This window comes from Theropithecus gelada, chromosome X (genome assembly GCF_003255815.1).
Source record: "Theropithecus gelada isolate Dixy chromosome X, Tgel_1.0, whole genome shotgun sequence".
NCBI lineage: Eukaryota > Metazoa > Chordata > Mammalia > Primates > Cercopithecidae > Theropithecus > Theropithecus gelada.
The window spans coordinates 1,513,973-1,526,693 of NC_037689.1; positions in this window are offsets into that span (position 1 = coordinate 1,513,973).

A 12,721-nucleotide genomic window follows, 5' to 3' on the forward strand; every position below is an offset into this window, starting at 1 on the left:
CAGTGGCCTTGCTGAGCGCCCAGTTTGAACTTCCCTGTGGCTTTGTTTAAACTGTGAGGGTAAAACCACCCACTCAAGCCTCAGCAATGGCAGAAGCCCCACCAAGCTCAGTGTCCCAGGTCAACCTCAGGCTGCTGTGTTGGCAGTGAGAATTTCACACCAGTGGATATTAGCTTGCTGGGCTCTATGTGAGTGGAACTCACTGAGCAGACCACTTGGATCCCTGGCATCAGCCTCCTTTCCAGAGGAGTGAATGGTTATCTCTCTCTGGCATTCCAGGTGCCACTGGGGTATGGGAAAAAACAAAACAAAACAAAGCAAAACCTCCTGCAGATAGCTTGGTGTCTGCCCAAATGGCTGCCCAATTTTGTGCTTGAAACCCAGGGTCCTGGTGGTGTAGGCACAGGAGGGAATCTCCCAGTCTGTCAGTTGTGAAGACCATGGAAAAAGTGCAGTATCTGGGACAGAGTGCACCATTACTCCTGGTACAGTCTCTCATGGCTTCTGTTGGCTAGGGGAGGGATATCACCTGACCACTTGCACATCCCAGGTGAGGCGACACCCCACCCTCCTTTGGCTCACACTCCATGGGCTGCACCCACAGTCCAACCAGACCCAATGAGATGAACCAGGTACCTCAGTTTTAAATGCAGAAATCACCCACCCTCTGCATCGATCTCACTGGGAGCTGCTTATCAGAGCTGTTCCTATTCAGCCATTTTGCAGCAAATCCCCTTCTTTTATTTTCTAATTTTAAGTTTGGTTTGCTTTTGCTTTTCTTGTTCAAGATGCATCATTAAGTTGTTCATTTGAAGTTTATGCAGGCTCCGATAGCTATAAACATCCCTATTTGTATTGCTTTTGCTGTATCTCATAGGCTTTGGTATGTTGTGTTTCTGCCATTATTTGCTTCAAAACATTTGTGTATTTTTTAATTTCTTCATGAACCCACTGGTTATTCCTTAATTTTCATGCATTTGTATAGTTTTCAAAATTCCTCTTTATTAACTTATAGTTAACTTATAGTTTTATTCCATTGTGGTCAAAAAAGTTGTTTAGTGTTACATTAATTTTTTTTGAATTTTATTTTAATTTAATTTAATTTATTTTTTGAGATGGAGTCTTTACTGTCACCAAGGCTGAAGTGCAGTGGTGTGGTCTTGGCTCACTGCAACCTCTAGCTCCCAGGTTCAAGTGATTCTTGTGCCACAGCCTCCTGAGTAGCTGGAACTAAAGGCGCATGCCACATCACCTGGCTAATTTTTGTATTTTTAGTAGCAATGGGGTTTCACCATGTTGGTCAGGTTGGTCTCAAACTTCTGACCTCAAGAGATCCACCCACCTTGGCCTCCCAAAATGCTGGGATTACAGTGCCTGGCCTTTTTAGAATGTTTTAAGATATGTTTTGTAACCTAACATACAGTCTATACTTGAGAATGATCCATGTGCTGAGAAAATAATATGTATTTTAAAGCTCTTAGATGAAATCCTCTGTAAATATACACTTGATTTATTTGGTCTATCACGGAAATTAAGTCTGAGGTTTCTTTGTTACTTTTCTGTCTGGGAGATATGTCCAGTGCTGACAGTGGAATGTTGATGTCTCCAGTTATTGTATTGGAGCCTATCTCTCTCTTTAGCTCTAATAATATTTTCTTCATATATCTGGGTGCTCTTGTGTTGGGTGAACATATATTTCAAACTGTTATATTCTTTTGCTGAATTGATCCCTTTATTATTATATAGTGACCTTCTTTGTCTCTTCTTATAGGTTTTGTCTTGAAAGCTATATTGTCTGATATAGGTAAAGAGACTTCTGTTCTTTGGTTTTCATCCCTTTGTTTCTGGCCTATGTGTGTCTTTATAGGTGAAGTGTGTTTCTTGTAGGCAATACCTCCATAGGTCTTAATTTTTCTTCCATTCAGGTAGTCTATATCTTTTGATTAGAGAGTTTAGTCCATTTACATGCAATGTCATTATTGATAAGTAAGGACGTACCCCTGCCATCTTGTTATTTGTTATCTGGTTGTTTTATATCTTCTCTTCTTTCTTTTTTATTCCTGTCTTCAGGAATGAAGGAAGACTCCATTTTCAAGTGAAAATAATTTTCTCTGATGATATGATTGCGTTTCTTACTTTTTCTTTTTCTGTATCTGCGTTGTATGTATTTTAGTTTGAAGTTACCATGAAATTTGCAAATACTACTTTATAACCCATTATTTTAATATAACTACTTAACACTATTTGCATAAACAAATTTCAAAAACAAGCAAAAAGAAAATGAATAAAATATTACTTTAACTTTATTTGCATACCTTTTAATGTTTTGTTTTTTTTATTTATATCTTATTGTACTCAATACGCTTTGAAAAGTTGTAGTAGTTATTATTTTTGATTTAGTCTTTCTACTTAGGATAAGAGTACTTTACACACCACAGTTATATTCTGTGTTTTTCTGTGTACTTACTATTACCAGTGAGTTCTGTACCTTCAGGTAATTATTTATTGCTCATTAATGTACTTTTTTTCTTTTTAATTAAAGTACTTCCTTTAACATTTCTTGTACGATGGGTCTGGTATAATGAAATTCCCCAACTTTTGTGATCTGGGAAGATCTTTATATCTGCTTTATATTTGAAGAATATTTTCACTCAATATAGCATCCTGGGGCAAGTTTCTTTTCTTTCAATACTTTAAATATCTCATGCCACTTTCTTCTGGCCTGTAAAGTTTCAACTGAAAGTCTGCTGCTAGAAATATTGGAGCTTCATTTTATGTTATTTTCATTTTCTTGCTACTTTTAGAATGTTTTCTTTCTTCTTGACCTTTGGAAGTTTTACTATTAAATGTCAAGGTATAGTCTTGTTTGTGTTATGTCTGTTTGATGTTCTTTAACCCTCATGTACTTGGATATTGATATTTTTCTCTAGGTTTGGGAAGTTATCTGTTATTATCACTTTGAATACACTTTCTATCCCTATCTGTTTCTTTACCTCAATTTTAAAGCCAACAACTCTTAGATTTGCCTCTTCGAGACGATTTTCTATATCTTGTGGATGTACTTTACTGTTTTTTATTCTTTTTTGTGTGTGTCTCCTCTGACTGTGTATTTATAAATATCTTGTCTTCGAGTTCACTATTTTTTTTTCTTTTTCTCAGTTTATTCTGCTGTCAAAGGACTCGGATGCATTCTTCTTTATGTCAATTTCATTTTTCCATTCCAGAATTTCTGCTCGATTTTTTTTCTATTATTTCAATACCTTTGTTAAACTTATCAGATAAAATTCTAAATTAATTCTGTGGTATCAAATTTCTTTGAGTTTCCTAAACACAGTTATTTTAAATTCTTTGTCTGAATGATCAGGTATCTCTGTTTCTCTAGAATTGATCACTGGTGCTTTATTTAGTTCATTTGGTGAAGGCATAACTTCCTGGATAATGTTGATGCTAGTAGATATTCTTCAGTGTCCAGGCATTGAAGAGTTAAGTTTTCATTGTAGCCTTCACTGTCTGGGCTTATTTGTAGTCATCCTTCTTGGGAAGGTTTTCCAGATATATGAAAAGACTTGAGTGTTGTGATTTAAGCTGTTTCTGCTTTAAAGTTATCCCAAACTCTCAGTAAAGCTGTGGGTTTTGCAAACTGGTAGAGTTACTACATTGTTGGTCTCAGACAATATCCAGGAGAATGATCTGGATTACCAGGCAGAGACTCTTGTTCTTTACCCTTACTTTTTCCCAAACAAACTAAGTTTCTGTCCCTGTTCTGAGCCACTTAAAGCTGGAAGTGAAGTGACACCAGCACCCTTGTGTCCACCACCACTAGGACCCTGCTGGATCAGACCTTAAGCTAACCCAGTGCTGGGTCTCATCCAAGGCCTCTTGTAACCACTTTCTAGCTACTGCCTATGTTTTCTCAATGCCATGAGGCTGTGTAATCAGCAAGTGGCAAAGCCAACTAAGCCTGCATTCTTTCCTTCAGGGAAATGAGGTTCCCAGGCCTTGAGTGAGTTCAGTAGTGCCATCTAAAAGTCAGGGACTACAGTCCAAAACTTTAGATGTCTTCCTGGTATTTTATCATATTGTGGCTGAGCTGGCATTCAAACCACAAGATGCAGTCCTTCCCACCCCTTTCAAAGGCAGAGGGATTTTCTCCCATAGCCACTGCCAGCCCTGGCCATGAGGAGTACTGCCAGACTACCATCAGTGTTCCCTTAAGGCTCAAGGTTTCTTAAGTCCCAGGCCAGGAAGCTTTATGATGAATGCTGCCTAGCTGGGACTCACCCTTTAGGGCAGAGGAATCCTCTCTGGCCCAGTACAGGTCCATAAATGCCATCCGAGAGTCAAGTCCTGAAATTGGGAACCCAACAGTTTGCTTGGTGCTTTACCCTCTGTGGTGGTGTCAGTATTTATGGTTCAAGACAAAGTCCCCTTTAATTTTTTTTTAATTTTTTTCCTGCAGAAGGAGTTTTTCCCCATAGAAACCAGAGCTGGTAATATGCTGAATCTCACCTGAAGCCAGCAAGTCTCAGAGGCTCACCAAGGCCCTTGATGTAGTACCTGGTTATAACTACTGGTTATGCAGTGCCCCAGGGTACTTCAGTTAGCAGGTAATAAATGCTGGCAGGACTGGGTTCTTGCTTCCAAGGTAGCTGGTTTTCTTCCAGCCCAGCGTGTTTCTAGAAATGTTTTCTGGGAAATAGGGCCTGGAATGGAGGCTTCATGATTGTGAGTGGTGTCCTTTCCAGCTGTGGCTCAGCTGGTATCCAAGATTCAAAACAAAGTTGTTCCCACTCTTCCCTCTCCTCTCTTCAGGAGGAAGGTAGGGGTCTCCTTTGGAGCCCTGAGCTGTGCATCCTGTGACTAGGAGAGAGGTAATGCCAGCACTCCCTTGGCTGCCCCAACTGGTGTCTCAGGTCTCAGTATGCTGCATGTTCCCCCGACCCCATGACCAAATCCACTGTCTGTGGGCCTAGTTCATTCCTAGACCTCGCCATGAGTTACTATCCTCATGGCCTATACTGCTTTTAAAGTTTATTTAAAGGTTGAAAGCACTTTGGCTCTTGATGGTGAGGTTTGTGGGCACTCAAGTTGGGACTGTTGATGTTGGTGATTCACCTCTGGCTAAGACTAATTTAAATGCTTCCTACATGACCAGGCTTCAGCTGAGGTGGTTCTGGTTTTCCTTTCTGGTCTAACAGGACAACACTGTGTTCAGTGCCTCACTGTTGCTGTTAAACCTCCCCCAGTGCCCAGAGACACTCTGCACCACACTGCTGATGCCCGAGCTACAGGGGTGGCATCAATGATCCAGGTCTGCTTTTTCTATCTCTTCAGTGCCTCTTTTAGCGATATGAAGTTAGAACCAGGTACAGTGATTGCTCACTTGATTTTACAAAGGTTCTTAGTTTGCAGAAGACAATAAATAATCAAAATCAGAACTAAACTGAAGAAGACAGAGATGTAAAAAAAACCTTCAAAAGATCAATGAATCCAGAGCTGTTTTTTTGAAAAATAAAATAGACCACCAGCTAGACTAATAAAAAAAAAAAGAGAGAAGATTGAAATAAACACTATCAGAAGTCATAAGGGGAATATTACCTTTCACCTCACAGAAAGACAAATTACCATCAAACAGCATTATAAATACCTCTATATACATAAGCTAGAAAATCTAGAAGACATAGGTATATTCCTGGACACATACACCCTTCAAAGACTGAACCAGGAAGAAATTGGATCCATGAATAGACAAATAACAAGCTCTGAAATTGAGGCAGTAATAAATAGCATACCAACCAAAAAAAGAAAACCCAGGACCAGATGGATTCACAACTGAACTCTACCAGAATTACATAGGAAAGCTGATACCATACTTACTAAAACTATTCCAAAAAATTGAGGAGGAGGGACTCCTCTGTAACTCATTTTATGAGGTCAGCATCATGCTGATACTAAAACCTGGCAGAGATACAATAAAAAAGGAAAACTTCAGTCCAATATCCAAGAAAAACATTGATGCAAAAATCCTCATTTAAAATACTGGCAAACTGAATCTACCAGCACATCAAAAAGTTTATCCACCACGATCAAGTAGGCTTTATCCCTGGGATTCAAGGTTGGTTTAACATGTGCAAATCAATAAATATGATTCATTACATGAACAGAACTAAAGACATAAACCACATAATTATCTCAATAGATGCAGAAAAGGCCTTTGATAAAATTCAACATGACTTCATGTTAAAAACTTTCAATAAGCTAGGTACTGAAGGGACATATGTCAAAACAATAAGAGCCATATTTGACAAACCCACAACCAATATCATAATGAATGGTCAAAAGCTGGAAGAATTGCCCTTGAAAACTGGCACAAGACAAGGTTGCACTCTCTCAACACTCCTATTCATCATACTATTGGAAGTTCTGGCTAGGGCAATCAGGCATAAGAAAGAAATAAAGCGTATTCAAATAGCAAGAGACGAAGTTGAACTATCTTTGATTGCAGATGGCATAATCCTATGTCTAGAAAACCCTGCGATCTCAACCCAAAAGCTTCTTAAGCTGATAAGCAACTTTAGAAAACTCTCAGGATACAAAGTTGATGCGCAAATATGTTGTCATTTTTATACACCACCAACAGGCAAACCGAGAGCCAAATCTCAAATGAAGTCCCATTCATAATTGCAACAAAAGGAATAAAATATCTAAGAATACAGCTAACAAGAGAAGTGAATCATCTTTTCAAGGAGAACTACAAACCACTGCTCAAAGATATCAGAGATAACACAAACCAATGAGAAATCATCCCATGCTCATGGATAGGAAAAATCAATATCATGAAAATGGACATATTGCTCAAAGCAGTTTATAGATTCAATGCTATTCCCAGTAAACCACCATTGATATTCTTCACGGAATTAGAGAAAACTATTTTTAAATTCATATGAAAGAAGACCCCGAATAGCCAAGACAATCCTAAGCATAAAGAACAAAGACAGAGGCATCACACTACCTGACTTCAAACTATACTACAAAATTACAGTAATTAAAACAGCATGGTACTTGCACAAGAACAGACACATAGACCAATGAAACAGAATAGAGAACCCAGAATTGAGATTGCACAACTGCGACCATCTGATCTTTGACAAACTTCATGAAAACAAGCAATGCAAAAAGAATATCCTATTTAATAAATGCTACTGGGAGAACAGGCCAGTCATATGCAGAAAATTGAAACTGGACCCCTTCCTTACACCATACACAAAAATCAACTCGGGATAAATTGAAGACTTAAATGTAAAACCCAAATTTATAAAAACCTTGGAAGAAAATCTAGACAATATAATTTATTACATAGTCATAAGCAAAGATTTTATGACAGAGACGCCAAAAGCAATTGTGTCAAAAGCAAAAATTGATAAATAGGATCTGATTAAACTAAAGAGCTTCTGCACAACTAAAGAAACTATCAGCAGAGTAAATAGACAATCTGCAGAATGCATACAATTTTTCAATCTATCAATCAGACAGAGGTCTAATATCCAGCATCTGTAAGGAACTTATACAAATTTACAAGAACAAAAGGACTTCATTAAAATGTAGGCAAAGAACATGATCAAACATTTCTCAAAAGAAGGCACACATGAGGCAAAAAACATATGAAAAAAGCTTAACATCACTGATCATTAGAGTAAAGCAAATCAAAGTCACAATGAGATACCATCTCACACCAGTCAGAATGGTTATTACTAAAAAGTCAAAAAACAAATGCTGGCGAGGTTGTGGATAAAAGCGAATGCTTTTTACACTGTTGGTGACAGGGTAAGTTAGTTCAACCATTTTGGAAGATAGTGTGGTGATGTTTTAAAGACCTAGAGGCAGAAATACCATTCAACCCAGAAATTCCATTTCTGGGTATATACCCAAAAGAATATAAACCATTCTCTTATAAAGAAGCATGCAAGTTTATGCTCATTGCAGCACTATCCACAAGAGTAAACACATGGAATCAACCTAAATGCCCAGCAATGATACCCTCGATAAAGTAAATATGGTACATATACACCATGGAATACTATGCAGCCATAAAAAGAAATGAGATAATGTTCTTTGCAGAAACATGGATGGAGGTGGAGGCCATTATTCTTAGCAAACTAAGAATAATATTAATAGGCTAAATAATTAAATCACATTCTAAAATAAATTTGTGCAGAAAAGAAGCATTGAGCAAAATTCAACACTTTTTTTTAAAATAATAACTCTCATAAAAAATAGAAAGTAACCACTACATGGTGCCTTATTCCCTGGGGAACAAGTTGCTACTGAGCCTTGTTAGATCAGGCTATCAAGTTGAAGCAGTAAACTTCTTTCCAGGTGCAAACCTCCAGAGAGCCCCTTCATCTCTGAAGTAGCATGAATTTTGTGTTCTGTCCCCTAGGAATAGATCCACAGCTACAATCCACCCCTGGGCCTGAGCTGCTAAAGAGTGCCTCAGAGTTACAGATTGTGGCACTGTGGACAACCTAAATCTAATAATGCCACAGAGAGAAAACTTAGAAACCAACATCCAGGTACCAAAGTAGGTTCAGAAGACCCCAAGCCTAGGATCCCAACCTTACGACTGCTCTGATCACTGCACTTGGAATAAAGCACTGCTGAAGTAGCTTGTAAGCCATGTAAGACCTGACACTAAAATGAGTCCCCTTGTGTGACAGGATCTTTAAGGTGTCAATTTTCTGCTCATAAACCTCTGTGGCTGGTGGTGCCTTGGCCCAAGTTTTTGTCTGCATCCAGGAAGACTGAAGCATGCAGACAAGTGAAGGGTAAACAAGACTAAGAGGAGGTTTGTTAAGTGTTGGAACAGCTCAGAGGAGACCCACAGTGTGTAACTCCTCTCTATAAGCAGATCATCCCATCAAGTATTCAGCTCTCAGCAGAGAGGAGGCACTGGAGATGGTAGATACTCTCTGCTACTGGTCAAATCAACATCTGCTGCTCTCAGCAAAGAGGAGACCCTGGAGAGGGTTGCTTCTCTCTGCAGCTTGTAGTCCCCATGTCTCTGCAGCTCTCTGAAGTTCTCAGTAGAGAGGGTAGCTCCTCTCTGCAGTTGATCGTTCCATTGTCTCTGCATCCTTTCTGTCCTCTCAGTCCTCTGCACTGCTTAGGCTGAGCCTAGGGCATTTATGAACCTCAGAAGGGAGGAAGTGCATGCCCATTGGTACATCAGTGGCCACTGGCAGGTCCAGAAAAAAAGCACCATAAGGTCCACCCTCTGGTCCACAGGACTGGCAGCCCGGCCTGAAGGTAAGTCTTCACTGGAGACCCTCCCCTTTCCACTCAGGAGCCTGTCTGCCTCCTGCAATCATCCATGGTGCCCAGGCTGCTGGCACAAAGGGGCACCTGCAGGCAAGTGCCCAGCCCCCCTCAGCTTCCCACTTAGCTTCCCATCTCATGCTCATTGGGGCCTAAATTCCGGAGGGTGACAAGAGGGCAGGGAGACAGCATGTCAATACTTCCCTGAGCATGTGCACACCTGCCAGGCTGTGACACTGCCCTGTTTTGACCTCAACCCCACACTCAGATAAGAGCAGGTCCTGGGAGCAGAGAGAGACCAAGCAGCAGGAGAAGATACCCCCAAGCCTTTTGGAACATGGGTGGGGGCCTTTCCAGGCCATGAGGATTCACCAGGTTGTGCATCTGGGATGAAAGCTGCAGCTGCACCTGGGTAGCTCCCACTCTGCCAACTGGGAAATGGTGGGGCTTCTGTTCATCCCAACTCCTGCCTGCTTAGTGGAGCAGGAGACCTAGGTCTGCAGCTGTGGGTTCAACAAATGGACCTGAACCCAAGGGGCAGAGAGTCTGCCTACTCCTGGGCCCCACCAATAGCACAGGGAGGCTTGGATCTGCAGCCACAACTTGGATAGCTGCAGCCCAACCCAGGAGGCAGGGGATTTTTGCCTGCTCCATGGAGTGAGATGCCTGGGTTTGCAGCCATGGTTTGGGTGGCTGCAGCTGAACCTGGGGAGCTCCCATCCCAACTCAAAAGGGGCAAAGCTACCGCTGGTCCTTGGCTTCCACTGGCTCCATGGAGTATGCAACCCCAGCCATGCCTCCCTGCTGCAGCCAGCACGATGGCAGTGACTGCTGCCATCACTTGGTTGATTCTCCTCATTTTGGGAAAAAAGAGGATAAGAGGAACTCAAGTGCTCTTACCAACAAGGACATTAACAAACTATGCTGCTGCTGCTGTTGCTGCTGCTGCTGCTGCTATAAACTTCTACAGCCCCAGCCACCAAGGCAATCACAGTTATTGTCAAACTGAACACAGCTGAAGAAGCTGCATGAAGAGTATACCAATGAATCTACCATTAAACAGAGTAACTGCACCCTTCCCTACTGGCTCACTAAAACCCCCAAAATGTGGAATTATTTCTCTCTGAAAGACACTTTTAAAATTTTGGAAATACAATTGTCCTATCAGTTTCACAAACATCTATTCAAACACACAAGAAACAAACAGAAAAACAAACAAACAAAAAAAAAACAAGAAATAAGACACCAACAAAGAAACACTGTTACTCTCCAATAACATACTGCTATAAAAGGGAAATCTACAAATTGCCAGAGAAAGAATTCAAAACAAAAATATTAAAGTAATTTCACAAGATGCAAGAAAGTACAGTGAGAAAATTCAACAAAATCAGGAAAACAATTTACAATATAAACAAGAAATTTTTCAAAAAATAAATACCATAAAAAAGAAGAAGACAGAAATCTTACATCTGAAGAATTTAATGAACAAAATAAAATCACAACAGGAAGGAGAGCTTCAATGGAAGATCAAGATGAGAAAAAAGAACCTTTGAACTACAATGTTGGTTATTTGAAATTACCCAGTCAGAGGGAAAAAAAGAAGTGAAAATAAAAAAGGGTGAAGAGAGACTGCAAAATTTATGCGACACCATTAGTGAACAACTATTTGTATGACAGGAGTTTCAGAAAAAGAAGGGATAGGAAAAGGCATAGAAAACACATTTAGTAAGTGAATAGCTGAAAAATTTCCAAGTTGTGAGGGAGATATAAACATTTAGATCCAGGAAGCCCAAAGATTCCAAAACATATTCAACCCAAGAATCTGTTCTCAGGGGTAATACTATGGTCAAATTGTCAGAAGTCAAAAGACTAAGAGATAATTATTAAAACAGCAAGATAAAAAACAATCACATGCAAGAATATTCTCATTAGAATAATCTCAGATTTCTTGGCAGAAATCTTAAAAGCCAATAGAGAATAAGTTAATACATTCAGACTGTGGAAAGAAAAAAAAAACTGTCAGCCAAGAATACTATACCCAGCCAGGACATCCTGCAATATTAAAAGAGAAAGATAATCTTTCCCATATAAGCAAAAACTAAGGCATTCTTCACCAATAGGTCTGCCTTACAAAAAATGCTTGAGAGAGTCTTACATCTGGAAACAAAAGGACAATATGTACCATTACAAAAACACAGAAGTGTGAAAGTTACTGGTAGAACAGACACACAAATAAGAAAGAGAAAGGATGCAAATGTTACCACTACAGAAAACCACCAAACTGCAATGATGATAAGAGAGGAAGAAAGGGATAAATGATATGCAAAACACCCAAAAGACAATGAAATAACAATATTAAGTCATCTTCATCACAGCATTAAATATAAATGGATTAAATTGCTCACTTAATAATACTGACTGGAAAAATGAATAACACTAAAATCATGGCTACAATATCAACTGCCTAAAAAGGAACCTTTAATGACACACATAGAATAAAAGTGAAGGGATGGAAAAAGATATTTCACACAACAGAAATAAAAAGCAAGCAACAATAGCTATGTTTATATCAGATAAACAGACTTTAAGGCAAAACCTGTAAGAAGAGATAAATACAGTTAATATATATAATAATGTGATCAATTCAGAAAGCAGATATAACAATGGTAAATATATATGCAATCAACACCAGAACTTCCAGTTATATAAAGCATGCATTATTAGATCTTATTAGATCTAAATGGAGAAAGATATTTTACTACAATAATGATTGGAAGCCTGGGCAAAATAATGAGACCATGTCTTTACAAAAAATTTTAAAAAAAGCTCAGCATATTTATGCACACCTGTAGTCCCAGCTATTTGGGAGGCTGAGGCTGGAGCATGACTTGAGCCTCTGAAGTCAAGACTGCAGTGAGCCATGACTGTGCCACTGCACTCCAGCCTGGGCTACAGAGTAAGACCCTGTCTCTAAGTAAATAAATAAAAATAATGACTGGAGAACTTAGCACTCAACTATTAGCATCGGACAAATCATCGGGGCAGAAAATACACAAAGAAAGATTAGATTTAAACTGCCCTTTAAACCAAATGGACCTAGGTGATATTTACAAAATTTTTTATCCAACAGCTACAGAATACACATTATTCTCATCAGTGTATGAAACATTCTCCAGTATAGATTACATCTTGAGCCAAAAACAAGCCTCAACAAATTTTAAAGAATTGAAATAATTTCAAGTACAAAATTGAATAAAACAAAAAACTAATAACAAAAGGAATATTTAAAACTATACAAATACATGGAAATCAAATAAAATATTCCCGAGCAACAAATGAATCAGTGAATGAAGTAGAAAAAAATTAAAATTCTCTTAAAGATATGAAAAAATATGACATACCAAGA